This window comes from Neolamprologus multifasciatus, unplaced genomic scaffold (genome assembly GCF_963576455.1).
Source record: "Neolamprologus multifasciatus unplaced genomic scaffold, fNeoMul1.2 chr13_unloc_3, whole genome shotgun sequence".
Taxonomy (NCBI): Eukaryota; Metazoa; Chordata; class Actinopteri; order Cichliformes; family Cichlidae; genus Neolamprologus; species Neolamprologus multifasciatus.
Window position 1 is genome coordinate 192,629 of NW_028181976.1, and position 21,558 is coordinate 214,186.

The window sequence follows — 21,558 nt, forward strand, 5'->3', positions numbered from 1 at the left end:
TTATCATCCTTATTATCATGTATCATTTACCACTCAGTATATTTGCCAGGGCACGCAGAATGACACATTCTAGATGCAATGCTTCATCATGCAGCATAGTGATGGGTCCACAGTAAGTCAGATGAGGACGCTGAACTTTCGGTGGCCGAGACCAACAATCTTACACAACAGCACACTCGTCTTACACAATTGTTATGTTCCCAGACGCTGATGATGGGAAACATCTGGTTTCAAGTCTGGGAAAGGGTTGTTGTTGTTCTGATAAGATGACTCCCAGGAATTGTTCTGACGTCATAAAGGCTATAAAGCTTTCTGTATCGGGGCCGAACGGGAAGACCGGCCTCCCACACTGTATAATACGTGTGTGTTTAATAAATCACTTTTTGGACACTCCCTAGGACTCTGTTTGCGCTTACTTTTCCTTCCAAATCAAAAAGAACCATTACAATGCCCAGCCAGAGACACCTGTGAACATGTCACCATTGCAGCCTGTCACAGTGACCTGGTAAAATCCCAAAGGAAGGATCCCTCTATCATTTAACTTATCAAACTGAAAGAAACAAAATCAGTAATAACTAATGATGGCAGAAGGAGAGCCAGTGGCCCCATGAGAAAGCTTATGCATGAGTGGGGAAAGCTTCATATGGAAAATCAGCTGCAACATCGTACAGCGGCTCAGCGAAGGCAGCTTGTGCTGCCAGCACAATATCAACTCCTAGTGCTTCAACATCTCCATGATGACTTGGGTCACGCAGGGCAAAGAGGGTCATTCACTTGGCACGGGACCGTTTCTACTGGGCTTTTATGAAGAGGGACATTGAGGCGTATGTGACCAGAAAACACCCCTGTGTTGTGGGCATTTTTGTTGAATGTTTATAAAACACAATTTGTATTAATTTTTGTTTTTTCTTTAAAGTTGTAAGAATATGCTGACCTAGTTTTTGTTATGTAAATTTGTAATTCATTTTATTGGAAAGTTTTTGGAAAGTGATTGGTTTATTGGCTTATGGACCCTCCCATTAATCAGGGGATTAAGAGCACCCTGGAGGGGTGTGGTAAAGATGGTTTTTTGTTTGCCAAATGTCTGATGGGAAGACGGGGGGGGGGGTTAGAAAATGATTTTTTGACCACTTTTTAAGTTGTTAAAGCAAATTGAGTTAACTTTCGTTTAATTTTAAGTTTTAAGAAGTTATTTGGTTGATTTTTGTTTATAATTTTCCACGAAATAAACGACATATGATTTTTAAACAATGGAGTCAGAAGTGCGTTCTAAAACAAACTTCCCGTTGCCACCCACGGCCTTTTCTTGGACTTTTTTTGGTGTTTGGAACATAAAAGGCCGTGACACCCCTGCATTAAGCAAAAGAAACCAGTCAAACACATCAGCAACCCTACAACACCTGGCTGGAGCTGCTCACTCAAGGACAACACCATGCCATCCAAATGGCAACCCAGCTGAGTGATTCAATTGGACATTTCTTCAAATGCTAAGGACATTGGAGGAGAAGGCAAAGAGCAGCTGGAAAGAGCATCTGCCTCAGATAGTACATGCATACAACTGCACCAGGCATGAGGCAACAGGCTTTTCATCCCACTACCTCATGTTTGGTCGACACCCCCGTCTCCTAGTAGACTTCATTTTTGGCTTGTTAGCCAGAGATGGGACTGAAACACCTCAGAGCTATGCTAAAAAGTGGGCTTTGTGGATGGAAGAGGCTTATCGTATTGCAGCTGAGAACAGCCAGCACTCTAGTGCAAGGGGTAGAAGAACTATGATCATCACACACAGAACACAGTCACTCTCCAACCTGGTGAGACAGTGTCCTAGTCCGTAACATGAGTGAGAGGGGAGGACCTCGAAAATTGAGACCTTACTGGGAACAAACTTTGTATGTCGTCAAACAACAAGTGAGTGACAGTCCCATTTACAAAATGTGTTCAGAGACGTAATGTGTTTACTTCATAGAAAATCTCCTACACTACGGTGGCCCCTAGAGACAAAGCACATACAAACTCCAAAACACTTGCAAACTCCAAAACACTTGCAAAATCCAAAACACTTGCAAACTCCAAAACACCTGCAAAATCCAAAACACTTGCAAAATCCAAAACACATGCAAACTCCAAAGCACATGCAAAATCCAAAACACATGCAAACTCCAAAGCACATGCAAAATCCAAAACACTTGCAAAATCCAAAACACTTGCAAAATCCAAAACACTTGCAAAATCCAAAACACATGCAAACTCCAAAGCACATGCAAAATCCAAAACACTTGCAAAATCCAAAGCACATGCAAACTCCAAAACACTTGCAAATATCCCAAAACACTTGGAAAATCCCAAAACACTTGCAAACTCCAAAACACTTGGAAAATCCAAAACACTTGGAAAATCCAAAACACATGCAAACCCCAAAACACATGCAAAATCCAAAATACAATGGAAGTGCTCCAGGACGCTAGGGGCAGTGTTGAGCTCGATTTGCAAAATAAACGGCAAGTTTGTCTGTATGGGACGGTCTAGTCTCTGTCGCGCTTCCCAGGTTGCCTAGCAACCATGATACTAACCGCTGGAAACGTGTCATACAACTTTGTTTGACAGAAATGAAGGAGAACATAATTTGTTCATTTGTTTGTTTGTTTATACATGATCTTTGTGTGATTTGATAAGTATCTGAGGCTGAGACCACAGGACAGTAAAACATGATTTTCGGGCTTCATTTCTGGACTGAAAAGTTATTTAAGATTAGTTAGTAAATAACAATTAGCTAATGTTGTTCATGAGACTAAAGTCATATCACTTTGGTAATGTAAATATAATATGGCCAATATTATAGTTATTATATTAATCATTATTAGCTATTACAGCAGTGAACATGAACTCTGTGTCAAATACTGAGCTTCAGTACAGATTCAAGTTGCAGTTATTTATATGTCTTATCACCTTAAATCTTCACTCAAAGACAAGTATCTTTGACAGTGCATATATAGGTGTATCATATATAAGAGACAAATGTTGTTCCTTCAGTATGTTGGCATTACTGAATTTGGCTCATTGCTTACATATATTTATAAAAAGAAAATGTACAAGCTGGATAACTGTTTGTGATAAAATGAAGAGTAGACTGATATATTAAATATTCCTTTATTGGGTGAGAAAATCAGACCATGTCATAACTGCTTTAAGTCATGCAGAATAGATATCAGAGCCTTAAACTGGCTGACTTCTGCTAAATTGGTCAAACTGGGCAGAAAGTATACAAACATCCTTATAGAATATGATGTAACACTATAGATCAACTTACCTCAGAATATAAACAATTACAGCAATATGATGCAACAAACACAGCAGTGCTACTAATCCAAAATACTCAAAGCTTCATAGAACTGAAACAAACATTTATTTTTAGCTCCATTCTGCTGCTGATACATACTTTAGGTTTCTGAACATTAAACTTGTTTCTGCCTTTCATAGTGTGTAACTTGAAGGCCCTGAATACTTTCTCCCACACTGAAAACACTGGAATGATAATATTATTTGAACATTACCTAATAAGACTGATTCAGGACAGACAATTAATTATGTTAAACTTTTCTAACAGTCCTTCACAAACAGGGAACAGTCTGTCTATTCTCTCCATCTGTCAGCTGCTGCTGGCTCTTCCTCCTCCTCTTCCTCACACACTGCTGAGTTTGTCCTGGTGGATCATCAGGGGTGCAAAGCCTCACAGATGATGTGCAGCAGTGGGTCCCTCAGTCTGTCCTCACTCTGGACACTTGCAGTTGTCACACATGGAAATCAAATGTGTGATAAGCTGCAGGATTCAACACAAGTGTAACTTATAAATACATGTTAATACTTTTATTACACAATCAGAGAGAAAGAAACAGAGAGAGAGTGCAGGACAGACAGACAGGTGACAGTCTCAGGTGTACACACTGCTACAAAACAGCACCAGAGAAGGAGGATTCAGTGTTTGTGTTATTACGAAACAAGAAGAGTTCCCAGATGGTACAGTGGACACGTGTGACTCCTGTGATTAAAGCATCTTTCTTTCAGCTTAACGGGTGAACCGTCAGCTCATTCAAACACACGTTAAAGTCCATGTGGCTCGACACCACCGAAAAGAGGCAGCAATATAAAATAGCTAACATTAACAGTGCAGTGAATCCTACTTGTGCCGTGATATTCAGGACTGCAAACCGAGCAGCATCACTGAATTTCAGCTTGTTGTGTTTGTGGATATATGACCGACTTTAATTATCCACAAATCATCAGATTCTCTGTAAGAGTAAAGTCAACTATTGAACGGCATATATTTTGAAGTAAAGGCTTTAAAACCAAGGTAGTACAAACATCACTAATGTCACATAACTTTCCCGACATGAGGCCAACAGTAATATTTTAATGTTCTTCATTATAAAAACATTCGCGCATAAATAAGTGACATAATAGTCAGTACTTACTTCTGAAAGTTTACTCTTCGGCAGCTCCGCTTCCGCCGTTTTTTTTCCACACCACCGCCGCGCTATGAAATCTGGGATATGTTGGGCCATGAAGGCTACACCGACCCATCCTTAAAATTCAGGGAAATGAAGGACGCATTTGAGGGCCGCATTTCGAGCAGCCTTTGAATTGGGAAAGCCTTCATCATGTCGCTGTGACGTAATAGGCCTTAAAATGCGGCCTTTAAGGCAGCAGACCCTGAATTGGGATACAGTCCAAATCCGGTCATTGGTACTTCCTAGCTTGTGTAGTTACTAGGTAACAAAAGCTCAACACTGCCCCTAGCGTCCTGGAGCACTTCTGTTGTGTTTTGGAATTTGCATGTATTTTGGGGTTTGCATGTGTTTTGGAGTTTGCAAGTGCTTTGTCTCTAGGGGCCACCGTAGGATTGAACCCATGACCTTGGCGTTATTAGCACCACGCTCTGACCAGCTGAGCTAACCGGCCTACAACATGTGAGTAACCGATCCTTTTGTTGACTAATATACCAAAAAAGAGGGTGGAAGAACTGTTAAGAACACAAGAGAAATGTGTGTTTACAAGAAATTACTTCAAGCTGTACCAATGAAAGCCAACTCTTGGAAGCTCCTACTGATCAGAAGCCACCTATGCAGTTCAGCTGATGAACAATGTGGCTGGAGAAACTAACAAAGTCATACTTTAGTAGACTAAATATGAAAACAGTCGAAAGCACTGTGTTTCCTAATGAAAATGAAAATGCTTCAAGCGGGCATGGCTGTTTTTTTGAACAAATTCCAAAACATGCCTTCAACGAGGAGTGAAACAGAGCACACTGGATCTTTTCCAGGTGGAGTTCCACCAACAGCATGCTTCCAAGTCGTGATTTTTTCACCCGTGTCGCTTGAGGTCATGGAATGTTATTGACTTTCTATGGTTGCTTCTAAGCCAAGATGACGCGAGCCTGGCACTGATAAGGCCAAGTTCATGGCTTCAGTCCCCAACCTGGCCATTTCGAGCCTCGTTTGAGAACTCGTAGAGTCTCTGTTGAAGGACATGAAATTGACAACAGCGTAGCAATTTTGGATGACATAAAGGATGCGAGGTCGGCCTGCTGCGAACAAACTGGGAACGCATGCCTGCTCCTCAAGCACTCACAACCAACCACGAAGGGACTCGAACCCTCAATCTTCTGATCCGAAGTCAGACGCCTTATCCGTTAGGCCACGTGGTTTGGCAGAAGTTCTCACTTTTCATGAACATTCGTTTGAGTCTGTTTGAGCCAACTGCTGGTGTTGGGTTGGTCACGTGGCTAGTGGATATTGCTTGATTGTTGCTTGAAATAATTGATTGTTGCTTGAAATAAGTGCATGCCACAGCATTTCTCCCATGTATCATGCTCTTAAAAACGTAGTACTACCTGCCACATGCACAGTGGATCCACCCACTAAGCCAGAGTATCATCTGCCAGTGGAGGTCATAAAGCTTATGTGGCCCGATCTGTCACATTGGAAGTTGGCAGAGGTTTTTTTCTTGGATCCCACCAAACAAAAAACCACAATCTACCATGAGAGAGCACCTTGGACAGTTGCTGGAATGGCCAGTATGGGGATTGAACCCATGACTTTGGCGTTATTAGCACCACGCTCTGACCAGCTGAGCTAACCGGCCTACAACTTGTGCCTAAACCGACCCCTTTTTTTGTCTAATATACCAAAAAAGAGTGTGGAAGAACTGTTAAGAACACCAGAGAAATGTGTGTTTACAAGAAATTACTTCAACATAGTGGGAAAAAAAAGTATTCTGTTGACTTACAAAAAACGCTTTAAGAAGAAATTTGAAACAAAACAATACATGGTGTGCGTCTTCTAATGTTAGGGTCGATAGGTGTGATATAAAGCAGCAGTTTTTGATGCAGTATGCTGTGTCAGGACTTTGGAAATGAGTGATTTATCCAGAAAGTAGCTGGAAAAGTGATTTGGGGATTGTAGCTAAGCATGTAATGTATTCATTAGCGTGTCATGTGTCAGTGAATTTTGTGTTTTGCTTTCATTTGTAGTTGCGTACATTACTCACTTGGAAGTTGGCAGAGGTTTTTTTCTTGGATCCCACCAAATAAAATCCACGGTCTGTCATGACACAGCAGCTTGGATGGCTGGTGGAAAGACCAGTATGGGGATTGAACTAGGGATGCAATGATACCAATTTTTTCAAACCGATACGACACCGATACTTGGATCTGAGTACTTGCCGATACTGAGTACAAAAACCGATACTTCTACCACACACACACAAATGCAATGAATTGGAAGAGAGGTTTTATTTTATTCTCTGCTGATAATAAATACTATCTTAATAAAAATGACCACAAAAAAATTTCAAGTGAAAAATAAGCACTTCTCTTAAATTATTGCAGAGTCTCCACATTGTAATTTAGCAAAATATCACTGAACTATTGGCACTGTCTCGAGCTTTCAGAATAATAAATAAACACTTCTGTTTGGAATAAAATAAATACAAATTAGGTTTGAGAATAAAATAAACTTTTAAATTATTGCAGAGTGTCCATATAATAAACAAACAAACAAAATAACGAAAGTATTTGGCATTGACGAACGAACTCCCCATCTGCCCGTGGATCATCAGTCCACTGTGCCGTTAAACCAAGGACTGACATCGCACACACTGCTTGTCTTACCTCTTTAGAAAGTTTTGGCACCATTATCTCCCTGATGTGTGGGCGGCTGGGAATTTTATATTGCAGCTCGAGTATGCTGAGAAGACGGTGCAATCCTATGTTTTCCACGACCGGCATTGGCTGGTCACCCAGAGCAATAAAATGAGTCAGAGCCTCTGTTATTTTAACTGCTCGTGGATTTTCTCTTGACATTTTTCATCGCGTTTCCAAAACCCGAGTTTAAAGTTGGCTGTTCCGGTCCACACTGCTGACATTTTGTTTAGCCTAGCTACAGCAGCCTCCAGTTTCTCTTTTTTTATCTGGAGCCGCCAGTCTCACTCGTCTAACCCTGTGCCTGTTTAGCGCGGGATGTCCCCCTAGTGGCCAATCTAAAAAATTACAACAAAAATGACAGTCCACCCTCTGATTAATGAAATAAGTTAGTATCGGTTCGTGGTATCGATTAACTTTCACGAGTTAACAGATACCACATTTTACAGTATCGCTCCCGATACCCGATACCAGTATCGGTGCATCCCTAGATTGAACCCATGACCTTGGCGTTATTAGTACCACGCTCTGACCAGCTGAGCTAACTGGCCTACAACATGTGTGTGAACTGATCCTTTTGTTGACTAATATACCAAAAAGAGGGTGGAAGAACTGTTAAGAACACAAGAGAAATGTGTGTTTACAAGAAATTACTTCAAGCTGTACCAATAAAAGTCAACTCTTGGAAGCTCCTACTGATCAGAAGCCACCTATGCAGTTCAGCTGATGAACAATGTCGCTGGAGAAACTAACAAAGTCATACTTTAGTAGACTAAAATATGAAAACAGTCGAAAGCACTGTGTTTCCTAATGAAAATGCTTCAAGTATAGCGGCATGGCTGTTTTTTGAACAAAGTCCAACACATGCCTTCAACGGGGAGTGAAACAGAGCGCACTGGATCTTTTCCAGGTGGTGTTCCACCAACAGCATGCTTCCAAGTCGTGATTTTTTCACCTGTGTCGCTTGAGGTCATGGAATGTTATTGACTTTCTATGGTTGCTTCTAAGCCAAGATGACTCGAGCCTGGCACTGATAAGGCCCAAGTTCATGGCTTCAGTCCCCAACCTGGCCATTCGAGCTCGTTTGAGAACTCGTAGAGTCTCTGTTGAAGAACATGAAATTGACAACAGCGTAGCAATTTTGGATGACATAAAGGATGCGAGGTCGGCCTGCTGCGAACAAACTGGGAACGCATGCCTGCTCCTCAAGCACTCACAACGAACCACGAAGGGACTCGAACCCTCAATCTTCTGATCCGAAGTCAGACGCCTTATCCGTTAGGCCACGTGGTTTGGCAGAAGTTCCCACTTTTCATGAACGTTCGTTTGAGTCTGTTTGAGCCAACTGCTGGTGTTGGGTTGGTCACGTGGCTGGTGGATATTGCTTGATTGTTGCTTGAAATAATTGATTGTTGCTTGAAATAAGTGCATGCCACAGCATTTCTCCCATGTATCATGCTCTTAAAAACGGTAGTTCTAACCTGCCACATGCACAGTGGATCCACCCACTAAGCCAGAGTATCATCTGCCAATGGAGGTCATAAAGCTTACGTGGCCAGATCTCTCACTGATAAGGCCAAGTTCATGGCTTCCCTAACCTTGCCTTTTGAGCCTCGTTTGAGAACGCGTAGAGCACAGGTGTCGGACTCCGGGCCTCGAGGGCCGGTGTCCTGCAGGTTTCAGATGTGTCCTTGATCCAACACAGCTGATTTAAATGGCTAAATTACCTCCTCAACATTTCTTGAAGAGGCCTGGTAATGAACTGATCACTTGATTCAGGTGTGTTGACCCAGGGTGAGATCTAAAACCTGCAGGACACTGGCCCTCGAGGCCTGGAGTTTGACACCCCTGGCGTAGAGTCTCTTTTGAAGGACACAGCCAGGGTCTGCAGCCTTAAAGGCTGCATTTCAAGACCGATTACATCACAGTGACGCGATGAAGGCTGTCCCAATTCAAAGGCTGCTCGAAATGCGGCCGTCAAATGCGTCCTTCATTTCCCTGAATTTTAAGGATGGGTCGCTGTAGCTTTTATGGCCCAACATATCCCAGACTTCATAGCGCGGCGGTGGTGTAGATAATTTTTCTGAAAAAAATGGAGCTGCCGAAGAGTAAACTTTCAAAAGCAAGTAATGAATATTATGTCACTTATTTATGCGCAAATGTTTAATAATGAAGAACATTAAAACATTACTGTTGGCCACATGTCGGGAAAGCTATGTGACATTAGTGATGTTTGTACTAACTTGGTTTTAAAGCCTTTACTTCAAAATATACGCCGTTCAATAGTCGGCCTTAATCTTACAAAGAATGTGATGATTTTATGGATAATTAAAGTCAGTCATATATCCACAAACACAACAAGCTGAAAGTCAGTGATGCTGCTCGGTTTGCAGTCCTGAATATCACGGCACAAGCAGGATTCACTGCACTGTTAATGTTAGCTATGTTAAATTGCTGCCTCTGTTCGGTGGTGTCGAGCCAAACGGACTTCAACGTGTGTTCGAACGAGCTGACGGTTCACTCGTTACGCTGAAAGAAAGATGCTTTAATCACAGGAGTCACACATGTGTCCACTGTACCAGCTGGGAACTCTTCTTGTTTAGCACTCGTAATAACACAAACACTAAATCCTCCTTCATTTGTGCTGTTTTGTAGCAGTGTAAACACCTGAGACTGTCTCGTGTCTGTCTGTCCTGCACTCTCTCTCTGTTTCTTTCTCTCTGATTGTGTAATAAAAGTATTAACATGTATTTATAAATTACACTTGTGTTTGAATCCTGCAGCTTATCACACATTTGATTTCCATGTGTGACAACTGCAAGTGTCCAGAGTGAGGACAGACTGAGGGATGCTGCACATCATCTGTGAGGCTTTGCACCCCTGATGATCCACCAGGACAAACTCAGCAGTGTGTGAGGAAGAGGAGGAGGAAGAGCCAGCATCAGCTGACAGACGGAGAGAATACACAGACTGTTCCCTGTTTGTGAAGGACTGCTAGAAAAGTTTAGCATAACTATTTGTCTGTCCTGAATCAGTCTTATTAGGTAATGTTCAACTAGTTTTATCATTCCAGTGTTTCAGTGTGGGAGAGAAAGTACTCAGGGCCTTCAAGTTACACACTATGAAAGGCAGCAACAAGTTTAATATTCAGAAACCTAAAGTATGTATCAGCAGCAGAATCGACCTAAAAATAAATGTTTGTTCCAGTTCTATGAAGCTGAGTATTTTGGATTAGTAGTACTGCTGTGTTTGTTGCATCATAATGCTGCAATTGTTTATATGCTTTATATATTCTGAGGTAAGTTGATCTATAGTGTTACATCATATTCTATAAGGATGATATGTGTTTGTATACTTTCTGCCCAGTTTGACCCATTTAGCAGAAGTCATCCAGTTTAAGGCTCTGATATTTATTCTGTATGACTTAAAGCAGTTATGACATGGTATGATTTTCTTAACCAATAAACGAATATTTAATATATCAGTCTTCATTTTATCAGAAACAGTTTTCACAGCTCGTACATTTTCTTTTTACACATATATCAATCAATCAATCAATCAATCTTTATTTATAAAGCACTTTTCATACAAAAAAAAATGTAGCACAAAGTGCTTTACATGGTTAAAAGCAGCCCCCCCTCCCCCCACCCACCCACCCCCCCCACACACACACACGTGCACACTTAAAAAGTAAAATTGGACTGGGTACGCATGAGCCAAGTGAGGAAACACTATCATGGGAGCCGTCTGCACCGGAAGCCGGTCACAGACCGCAGCCTCCAGGCTTGGGCACACAGCAGGAGGGAGGCAAAGAAGCCCCCCAGCCAGGCTGAGAGGACCCCCAGAGCCCCAGCGGCCATGGTCGATCACAGCCCCGGTGCAGAGAGCGCCCTCTGAGGAAACCACTGGAGATATGACCTAATAAGAGTATATACTGGGTAAAAAGATAAAATAAATAAGAACGGGATACAATATAAATATAAATATAAATAGAGTAAGAAGATTAAAAAATGAATAAGAATAAAATCAATAAATATTAGGTAAAACCTAAATTAACAATAGACTAACAGGATAGAATAAATAAGCGTAAAATAAATAAATGTTAAGTAAAAGCCAAATTAAAAAGGTGGGTCTTGAGCCTGTTCTTAAAAACATGTATGTTCTCTGCGGCCCTGAGCTCCTCCGGCAGGCTGTTCCACAGACGAGGACCATACCACTGAAAAGCTGCCTCTCCCGTGAGTATGTGTCCTGACTTTAGGGACAATCAAAAGGCCAGTACCAGAGGACCTCAAGGTCCGCGAGGGTTCATATGGTAAAAGCAGATCTGAGAGATAAGAAGGCCCAAGACCATTAAGACATTTAAAAACCAATAAAAGAACTTTAAAATCGATCCTGAAACACACGGGGAGCCAGTGCAGCGATTCTAAACCGGTTGTAATGTGGGCCCGCCCTCTCGTCTTTGTCAGCACACGAGCTGCAGAGTTTTGTAAAGTTGTAAAGTTGAAATATTCCTTTTAGGAAGACCAGAGAGCAGGGCATTACAGTAATCAATGCGAACTGGTAATAAAAGCATGCATCAACATCTCCGTGTTGGTCCGAGAGAGAATAGGGCGGACTCTGGCTATATTTTTTAGATGATAAAATCCAATTTTGGTTACATGTTTAATATGTGGGATAAAACCAAGCTCAGAGTCAAAAATAACACCCAGGTTTTTCACTTGTAGCGAAGGACATAGTGAAAATGCCTGTAATTTAGACAAGAGTTTCTCTCTCTGAGCCTCAGGACCGACAATTAAAACTTCAGTTTTGTCCTGGTTAAGCTGTAAAAAGTTTTCTGCCATCCAAGATCTTATATCTAAAATACAGTTAAAAAGGGCATCCATTGGTCTGTGTCATCAGGAGACATGGAAATGTACAGCTGAGTGTCATCAGCGTAACGGTGGAAGTTCACTCCATGCCTCCTGATGACACCGCCGAGAGGGAGCATATACAAATTAAAAAGTACAGGGCCTAAAACTGACCCTTGAGGCACACCATATGTCATTTTATGGATCTTAGAGGAGCATGTATCCATACTCACCATAAAAGTTCTGTCTGAGAGATAGGAAGTGAACCAGTTGTGTACAGCACCAGAGAGGCCCACCATGTGTTTCAGTCTGTTTAAGAGAATAGCGTGGTCTACTGTATCAAAGGCTGCGCTTAGATCCAGTAGCACCAGGACTGAGAGCTTTTGGGAGTCCCAGTTACATCTAAGATCATTTAAAACCTTTAGGAGAGCAGTCTCTGTGCTGTGGTTCACCCTAAATCCAGACTGGAATATCTCCAGGATCTGTCTATCACTCAAAAAGTCATTAATCTGAGTAAAAACAAGTTTTTCTAAAATTTTACTTAAAAATGGTAAGTTGGATACAGGTCTGTAGTTAGACCCAGAGGAGGTGAGTATCATAAAATGTAAAGGTCACTCCTCGGGGACTGGCATGGTGGCCAGAGGAAATCAGGAAGCCGATCGAGCTGCGAAAGAGGCAGCAGGCTATAAAGCACTACGGCAGATCGTGCAAATAAGTGTGGAGGAAGAAGTAGGAGTCAACATGTTGGAGGAGGCCAGGAAGGCCCAAGAGGAGGCGGCCCCGGAAGAGAAGGGGGTCTGGAAGAATCGAGGAGCATGGGAAGAAGGAGGTCTCTGGCGAGGACCTGACGGACGACCGGTGTTGACCGCCAACCTAGCGGAACAGAAGATTGCAGAAGCACATGGGCTTGGCCATGTGGGTGTGGCCCAGATGGAGAGACATCTGTGCCATTGGTGGCATCCCTTTTTGAGGGATATGATTAAGGAGAAAGCTAGGACGTGCCTGATCTGTGGGAGGCACAATCCAAAGCCAGTGATTAAACCGGAGGCAGGTAAGTTCCCCATTCCAGAAAGACCAGGGGAAGAGATTGTCATTGATTTCACTGACATGATTGATGTGGGACCGGGAGGAGTCCGGTATTTGCTGGTGAGTGTGGATGCTCTGACGGGGTGGCCCGAAGCGTGGCCAACAAAGAGGGAGGATGCAAAAAGTGTGATTAAGTGTTTAATCAATCATTACATCCCCCGGCATGGTTTTCCTAAAAGAATTCGTTCAGACAATGGAACTCATTTTAAAAATAAAGATTTGGCAGAAGTAGAACAGAAGCTGGGGTTGCAGCACCGATTTGGGACGGTGTATCATCCTCAGTCCCAGGGGAAGGTGGAAAGAATGAATCTAAACCTGAAAAATAAGATAGCTAAAATTTCTGCTCAGACGGGGCTAAATTGGGTTGCAGCCCTGCCAATTGCATTGATGATAATAAGATGTTGTGTTAATCAATCCACAGGTTTCACACCATATGAGCTGTTGACAGGACGACAGTTTCCAGGTCCTTGGACAACAGTCCCGGCGGAAGAGAGTATAAAAAGTAATAGAAAGCATGCTGAATGTTGGAAAGAATTAAAAGCTCTTGTGTCTAGTTTCACACAACAGGTTGGAGTGGGGGTGAATGCGGTGGACAGGTCCGTCCCCGACGCCAAGGCGGTGTGGCTGAAGGTCATTAAGCGAAAGTGGAGAGATCCAAGGTGGACGGGGCCATTCGAGGTGACGGCTCGTACCACCAGTGCGGTTCGGTTGAAGGGAAAGGGTGAGACCTGGTTCCATTGGTCTCAATGCGCAGTGGCGGACGAGAGCTTACTCGAGATAAGCTCCACCCAAAGTAACACGGGGGGGAACATAGAGGCAGAATAATCCTCTCCCCCTGTGCAGCGGTTCTCCCCAGCAGTCTACCTGGGGAGACGAAGAAAGAAGAGGAGCGTCACGCGCCAAGCATCAATTCATTCCAGGCTCATGATAGGCTAGGGCTCTAGTCTAAAGTAATTGATAGTTTAAAGGAGTCGTAATAGTCTTGTACGTTAATCGCATATTTTTATACTCATAATCTTATACTCTTATCACGAAGTTTAAAGTAAAAGTAAAAGAGCCTGGGAACAGTGATCATGAAATTGTGGGAAAATTGGAAATTAACCGGAATGTTGGGGTTGATAAGTGTTGTAACGTGTTTGTTTGTTTATTGGCAGGCAGGTGAATTGCCCAGACGCAGAGGTCTATCCGCTCCAAAGTCCAAACCGATCGAGCCGTCGAGAAAATTCAAGCGCGAGGTTGGCTCAGGTGGGAACGATGGGTGTCTCAAGGCCAGTGGGGGAGTCGAGTTTGGGTATGTTAATGGGTCCACGACGGCATTCACATTCGATTTGTGTGAGGTAATTAGATGCCCAGGAGACGGTAGCAGCTGGAGAACATATGATGTGTGGATTTGTTATCACCCTATGGTATGCTACCCTAAGTCGGTGTGGGGCCCATCACAGGAAGGAGACATTTACAGTTATATAACGGATCAGTGGTGTTCTTGGCAGGATGTGGTTGCGTGGACAGGAGTAGGATGGCAGCCAACAGTTCCACAGGCCCTTGAAGGGATAGCCATTCAGAAAGATTATTCTGTTACACATAACCCTGTCACTCTCTCCCTAGGACCGTGGACTAGACTTCCGGAGGCAGCCTATGAGGGAGGTGCGTTCTATTTAGTAATAGGGGTAGATAAAGCAGGGACAGATCCAACAGGGATAATTCGGGTGAATTTATTCAATCCAAGATCTAAACCGGTAGGGAATGACACTGTAATGAATCTCAAAGAGCAAATGGATCTCTTAGAGACAGTTACTTACCAGGACTCAGAAGAGAAATGGTTTGTTGCCACAGATTACACTAGGTTAAAACCTCAGGAGTTAATAGAGCGTGCCACAGGTTTTGGTGATAGGAATCTTTGGTTAGATTGGGTGGCTCAAAATGCTAAAGAGCAGGAAGTGGTTGATTGTGTTGCTTGTGCTACAGCTAGGCCTCGTCTGTTCACTGAACCCGCTCCTCTGTATCCAGAGGATGAGTGGGGTTATGATTGTATGCTGAGATTAACTAGAGAGGCGGTAAACACAGGTAACTGCACCACTTTGTCAGGTTTATATCCGCCAATTGATAAACGTACACAACCAGGTTCATTCACACCTAAAAAGGATAATTATACATGTTTTGAGTTCTCTACAGACAGCGTGAGATATACGTTAGGGAGAATTGATCCAAGCTGGTGTCAGAGGACAGTCCCCGGCAGGACTACCAATAATGTAAGTGACCCAAATACTATTATAGGCACCTGGGCAAGGGGTGGGCTATATTATTATTGGGGGCAGTACACCCTTTTGGTACAGGTTCCACTGGGGAGTGTGGGAACCTGTGCTCTGGTGCGCCTAGGAGCACCGTTGATGCTGATAGGAAATAGAGTAGAGACAGTTCCACAGCAAGACACTGGTGTGTTGACAGCCAGACGTAGGAGAAGTGTTAGGGGTGTGCACAAATATGACCCAAGATGGGACTCGCCAACCTGGATTGACTCAATAGGAGTTCCCAGGGGAGTTCCAGATGAATATAAGTTAGTTAATCAGATAGCGGCCGGTTTTGAAAGTGTGTTTCTGTGGATAACTCCAAATAAAAATGTTGATCGCATTCACTATGTTCATTATAATGTGTTGAGACTCTCTAATCTCACTAGGGACGCGGTAGAAGGCCTTGCGGAACAATTGGGACCGACGTCGTTAATGGGAATCCAAAATCGAATGGCCCTTGACATGTTGTTGGCTGAGAAGGGTGGTGTGTGTGCCATGTTTGGGGACATGTGCTGTACTTTTATACCCAACAATACGGCCCCAGACGGTACGGTTACTAGAGCGCTTGAGAGTCTGAAAATGTTATCTAAAACCATGCATGAGCAATCAGGTGTGAACACTGGACTGGGAGACTGGTTCACGTCTGTCTTTGGGCAATGGAAGAGTGTTGTTATGTCTGCCATGTTTTCTTTTGTTATTTTTCTTGCTATATTAATGATCGGATGTTGTCTCATCCCTCTGGTCCGGCTGGTTTTAGTAAAGATGGTGGAGAGAGCCCTGAGCTCTGGCTCGAAGGGTTCAGCGGCGCTTGAGTCCATGATGCCCTTGAAGGAGATTGTAAGCTGGAAGGAGGAGTGAGACAAATCCTGGTGTAAGTTGGTCTCGCAAGCGAGCCCAAGAGGAGGAGTTGTCACGTAAAGGAATGTTATTTTTCTGTCACTGTGTTATTATTCACAATCATTATTTCATCATTACTTCATTAGTCTGCATCACTTATCATTGTCATTATCCGGTTATCATCCTTATTATCATGTATCATTTACCACTCAGTATATTGGCCAGGGCACGCAGAATGACACATTCTAGATGCTATGCTTCATCATGCAGCATAGTGATGGGTCCACAGTAAGTCAGATGAGGACGCTGAACTTTCGGTGGCCGAGACCAACAATCTTACACAACAGCACACTCGTCTTACACAATTGTTATGTTCCCAGACGCTGATGATGGGAAACATCTGGTTTCAAGTCTGGGAAAGGGTTGTTGTTGTTCTGATAAGATGACTCCCAGGAATTGTTCTGACGTCATAAAGGGTATAAAGCTTTCTGTGTTGAGCCGAACGGGGAGACCGGCCTCCCACACTGTGTAATACGTGTGAGTTTAATAAATCACTTTTTGGACACTCCCTGGGACTCTGTCTGCGCTTACTTTTCCTTCCAAATCAAGAAGAACCATTACACCTACAAACACGCACAGTCCTAGCTTTGCCAGACTATGACAAACCATTTTATTTGCATGTAGACGGAGGAGCAGGCTATATGAAGGCCATACTCACTCAGGCTTTCGGGGAAAAACAACGGCCACTCGCCTTTTACTCATGTAAATTAGACTCAGTTGCTTCAGGCTTACCAACCTGCATACAAGCCTGCGCAGCCGCAGCAGAAGCAGTTAAAAAGTCCCCTGACATTGTTCTAGGACACACATTAGTTGTCAAAGTTCCCCATGCTGTGACCTCCATCTTACTGCAAGCAAACTTGTCTTATCTCACACATGCAAGACAGCTCTCATATGTAGGCATTCTGCTATCACAGTCACACATTACAATTGAGAAGTGTGGACAGCTAAACCCAAGCACACTTCTCCCCACTTCAGCAGACGGAGAAAAACACTGTTGCATGCAAAAATTAGATGAGGAAATGAAACCACGAGCTGACATTTACAGCACACCCCAACCCAGTTTCACTGACATTTTTGTAGATGGCTCAGCATCAAAAAATAGCCTAGGTCGAAACTGTGTTGGTTATGCAGTAACCACAGTAGATACAGTATTAGAAGCGCAACCTTTAACTTCCTCAAGCTCTGCACAGAGCGCAGAACTTACTGCTGTAATACGTGCCTGTCAGCTGAATGAAGGAAAAAGCATCAACATACACACCGACAGTCAGTATGTTTTTACAGCAGTACATCCTTTTGCAAAAATCTGGCAAAACAGAGGTATGGTTACTTCTACCGGTAACCCTGTGCAACACGGAAATCTTTTAAAGCAACTATTGGAAGTGATAACACTGCCAAAACAGCTGGCATTATGTAAATGTGCTGCACACCAAAAAGATGACTCTGAAATTACTAAAGGCAACAACTTTGCAGACATAGCTGCAAAAAAGGCAGCACATCAGCCAATAGAAACCTTAATGTCTGAAACCACAGAGTTAATACCACTTGATGTACTCAAAGATGAACAGAAAGCCGCACCCACTGCAGAACAGAAGAAGTGGTTAAAATGTGGTGCACAACTGAAAAATGACTTAATGACCTGTAATGGCAAACCAATATTGCCAAAATCTCTACACAAGACAGCAGCATTAGTGACACATGGTTTAACACATGTGTCACAGGGGGGAATGTTGGATATTCTCTCTAAACACTTCTACACTCAAAATTTCGAAAATTCAGCAAAAGAATTTATCAGAACATTCATGATTTGCCAAAAACACAATGCACAGGGAAATCTCAGACCAAAAAGAGGTCATTTTCCCACACCACCTCACCCATTCCATATAATCCACATGGATTTTATCGAACTGGATGAATGCCAAAATTCCAGATACGCTCTAGTAATTATAGATGTATTTAAAAAATGGCCAGAAATCTATCCAGTAAAAAGAGCTGATGCAATTTCAGTAGCAAAATGCTTATGCAATCATTTCATCCCCACATACGGCATTCCCAGTCTGATAAGGTCAGACAATGGAACACATTTTGTCAATGACATAATCAGAAAAGTCTCTGAAGCTTTAGGATTTAGCATCAAACATCACTGTGCATACCATCCACAAAGTGCCGGACTAGTGGAAAGAACTAACGGTACAATAAAACAAAGATTAAGAAAATGCATGGAAGAAACAGGAAGGCCATGGCCTGAGTGTGTAGGCCTAGTAAAAATGTGGATGAGACTGACACAAGGTTCTCAAAAACTCACACCTTTTGAAATCATTCATGGCAGACCGTTCCCACTGCCGATCACAAGCGAGCCAATAGACAAATCAGTAAGGGAAACCACCTTAGCTGAATGGATGACTAAACTGCTTGAAAACAAAGACATTGTGTTGAATAGCCAACTGCCAAGTGATGTATCTCCAGTGTCTTGCAGGTTAAAACCAGGTGATTGGATCCTGATCAAGGTGCTCCAAAGGAAAAATTGGAGCTCTCCCAGGTGGGAAGGCCCGTACCAAGTCCTTCTTACCACACCTACCGCCTGCAAAATAGCAGAGAGACCCTCGTGGATACACCAAAGCCACTGTAAAAAGGTACAGGACGCATCAGGCTAAGACGCCAGCTCCCTAGAATCTCACCGGTGCTCTAGTGGTGGAGAGAGGGCCGATTGGGCAAAAAGCCCGCCCTTGTTCTTCTCGCCCTAGTCTACGCACCTGAGGTTTTAGTGTGCTTGGTCACCATGAAGACACTGTTCCTGCTATCAGCGATCCTCCTATCATTGGTGGCTCTCTTTGCAATATTCACACTGCAAGGCAGCTACAAAAGAAATCTGGAAAAAAGATGGACACATGACAACTCGCACCTGCACGACCTGAACCAACACCACAACCACCCATGGATGAACAACGCGTGGTATAGGTATGTGTACGACAGAACCCGCTCCGACAACAGCACGGAGTGCTATGTGTGTTCACACATGTCAACAACGGCCATACACGCAACAATATATGGAATGGCACCTGAACTCGACGAAGCGATGTGCATATTCAACAAAGCGATAACTGGCAACTGCTCACGCAGAGATTTGATGACAACAGGACTGGCTCTAAAAGGTCAAAGCACAAAGAAGAAAGACCAAATTCCATGGTGTAATGACACAGACGTTAAACGTGTCATGAAACCAATCTCACAGTAAAGGGTCGTATTCAAACAGACAACCCCTTGTGCCTACAATCTGACAAACTGGAACTATGCCTGTGACGAAGAACATTGGGTAAACGTAAACGCCAGCAACACCAAAAGCAGATCATTCGCCATAGTTCTGCCACCTGACATACAGCACCCAATATGTTTTGACTTCTCGGACGGAAGCAGAAAGGTCGGACGGAACCTTAACTGCACACAAACCTTTGACATGACCCAATCCACAGGAACACTCACCTTCAAAAATGGAACTTTCTGGGTCCAAGGAGCCGCTTGGGCCTGCGGGCCTAAAACCTACTTCATGCTCCCACCAAACTCTACCAGTCTGTGTGCACCAGTGCTAATTTCAGACCACACCTTCAAGATCACAGCAGAGACACACGCACGCACATCAAGAGCAAAGCGTGAAGTCGCTGAAGTGTTGCCACATGACTCAATTTATGGATCAGATGTGCCTAAGAACTTCAAGTTATGGACCACCGGTCAAAAAGTTCTCCACTCCCTGTTCCCTTGGGTGGGAACTGGAAAAAACATGCTCAGGATTGAGACACTTGACTACCGATTTGGATTGTTCCTAAATGCCTCAGTAAAGATCAACAAGGCACAAAATGAAGAAATCGACGCAATACGCATTGTAGTGATGCAACACAGAGTCGCACTGGACATGATTTTAGCTGAAAAAGGAGGTTTGTGTGTATTGTTTAACACCACATGCTGTACATACATCCCAGACAATGTGCATTCACAAAACATGACCGACGCTCTGAACGCTTTGAGAAAGATTAAGGACGCTCAGCAACAAGACTATGTCACAAGCACTGAAGATTGGCTCACATGGTTGCTAAGTGGTTCTTGGAAGTCCCTACTGATTAAAGGACTTGTTTTTGTTGGAATTTTACTTTTACTTTTATGTGTTTTCACAACATGTGTAATACCCTGTCTGAAGAAAATGGTATCAAACATGGTAATGACCTCTATCAACGCTTATGTAACACTGCCTCAAATGGAAGCTGTTTTGGAAAATGACTCATATAGTGATGTCGTAGTCTAATTGAACCCAGGATTGCTCAATGACGTTCTGACCGAAAATGTTTAGGCAAGAGGTTATGAATTGAACCAATAGCAATGCTGTTATTACAGAAATTTGAACAACAGGAGGGAATGTCAGGAGATTTTTATTATTAAGACATTTTATTAATCATTATTGCTGATATACTAAAGCTAAAAGTGTTCATATTTCTGTTTGCACTCAACCAGCTGCACAACTAACTGTCTGCACCTTGCCTTAAAAAGACTTGTTTGCTTTCACATTATCTAACTTTAACAGGAAACCGCCACCCAAGAGTAAGAAACGACCTTTTAAGAACATGACCTTTTTTGAACATAAGTTCCGAGAAGTCACACCTGCCTGTTTGACTAGAGAATGTTACTTCCTTTCTTGTATGTTTCATGCTGTGTATAAATAAAGGCAGAGAGCTGCTGCAGGGGTGTGAGTCTCCCTTGAGCTCTCACCCGTGCACGTTGAACTGTTACAAGTGTCTGAGTGTTTTTTCATTATACCTGATTGCTTGATAAAGAATATCTCTATCACAGTTCCCACCCACATTTAAATCAATGACATTCGTCATGAAACCAATGGTTGGCTAAACGACTGTAGTAGTGGCCCATTGTATTTGGTTTCCTCTTTTGTCTCCAGTAACTGTTGAAGGTTTTGTTGTGTGAGGCCGTGCTTCACAAATCAGAGGCCATCTTACTTACAACTAAATCAACGATTCCCTGAACTATTTTAAAATAAGACTTCCCGAAATAGGAGCACGAAGGCAAAAAGGAAACACACAAGTTTTTCCATTTGAGAGGTCTCTATTGAGAGGTTCTGTAAGTGAACCATGTTAACTAAGTTTGCTTCAAAGTGGTCTAATTGCTGTAAACTCATATGCAAGGGTCACTTTGAGGGGGTGCACTTAGGAATGCAACCACCATCAGTGGTCTCCATTCAAAGTGATCT

At 43.0% G+C, this 21,558-nt stretch overlaps 3 non-coding genes across 3 annotated transcripts; all 3 read right to left on the reverse strand.

Annotated features, from left to right (window-relative positions):
• Positions 1 to 5,628: 5,628 nt before the first annotated feature.
• On the reverse strand, positions 5,629 to 5,701 carry trnar-ucg (transfer RNA arginine (anticodon UCG)). The gene has a single exon. It is a non-coding gene; the product is annotated as a tRNA-Arg (tRNA).
• Positions 5,702 to 6,064: 363 nt separating this feature from the next.
• trnai-aau (transfer RNA isoleucine (anticodon AAU)) lies at positions 6,065 to 6,138 on the reverse strand. Its single transcript has one exon. It is a non-coding gene; the product is annotated as a tRNA-Ile (tRNA).
• Positions 6,139 to 8,415: 2,277 nt separating this feature from the next.
• trnar-ucg (transfer RNA arginine (anticodon UCG)) lies at positions 8,416 to 8,488 on the reverse strand. Its single transcript has one exon. It is a non-coding gene; the product is annotated as a tRNA-Arg (tRNA).
• Between the last annotated feature and the right edge of the window lie 13,070 nt (positions 8,489 to 21,558).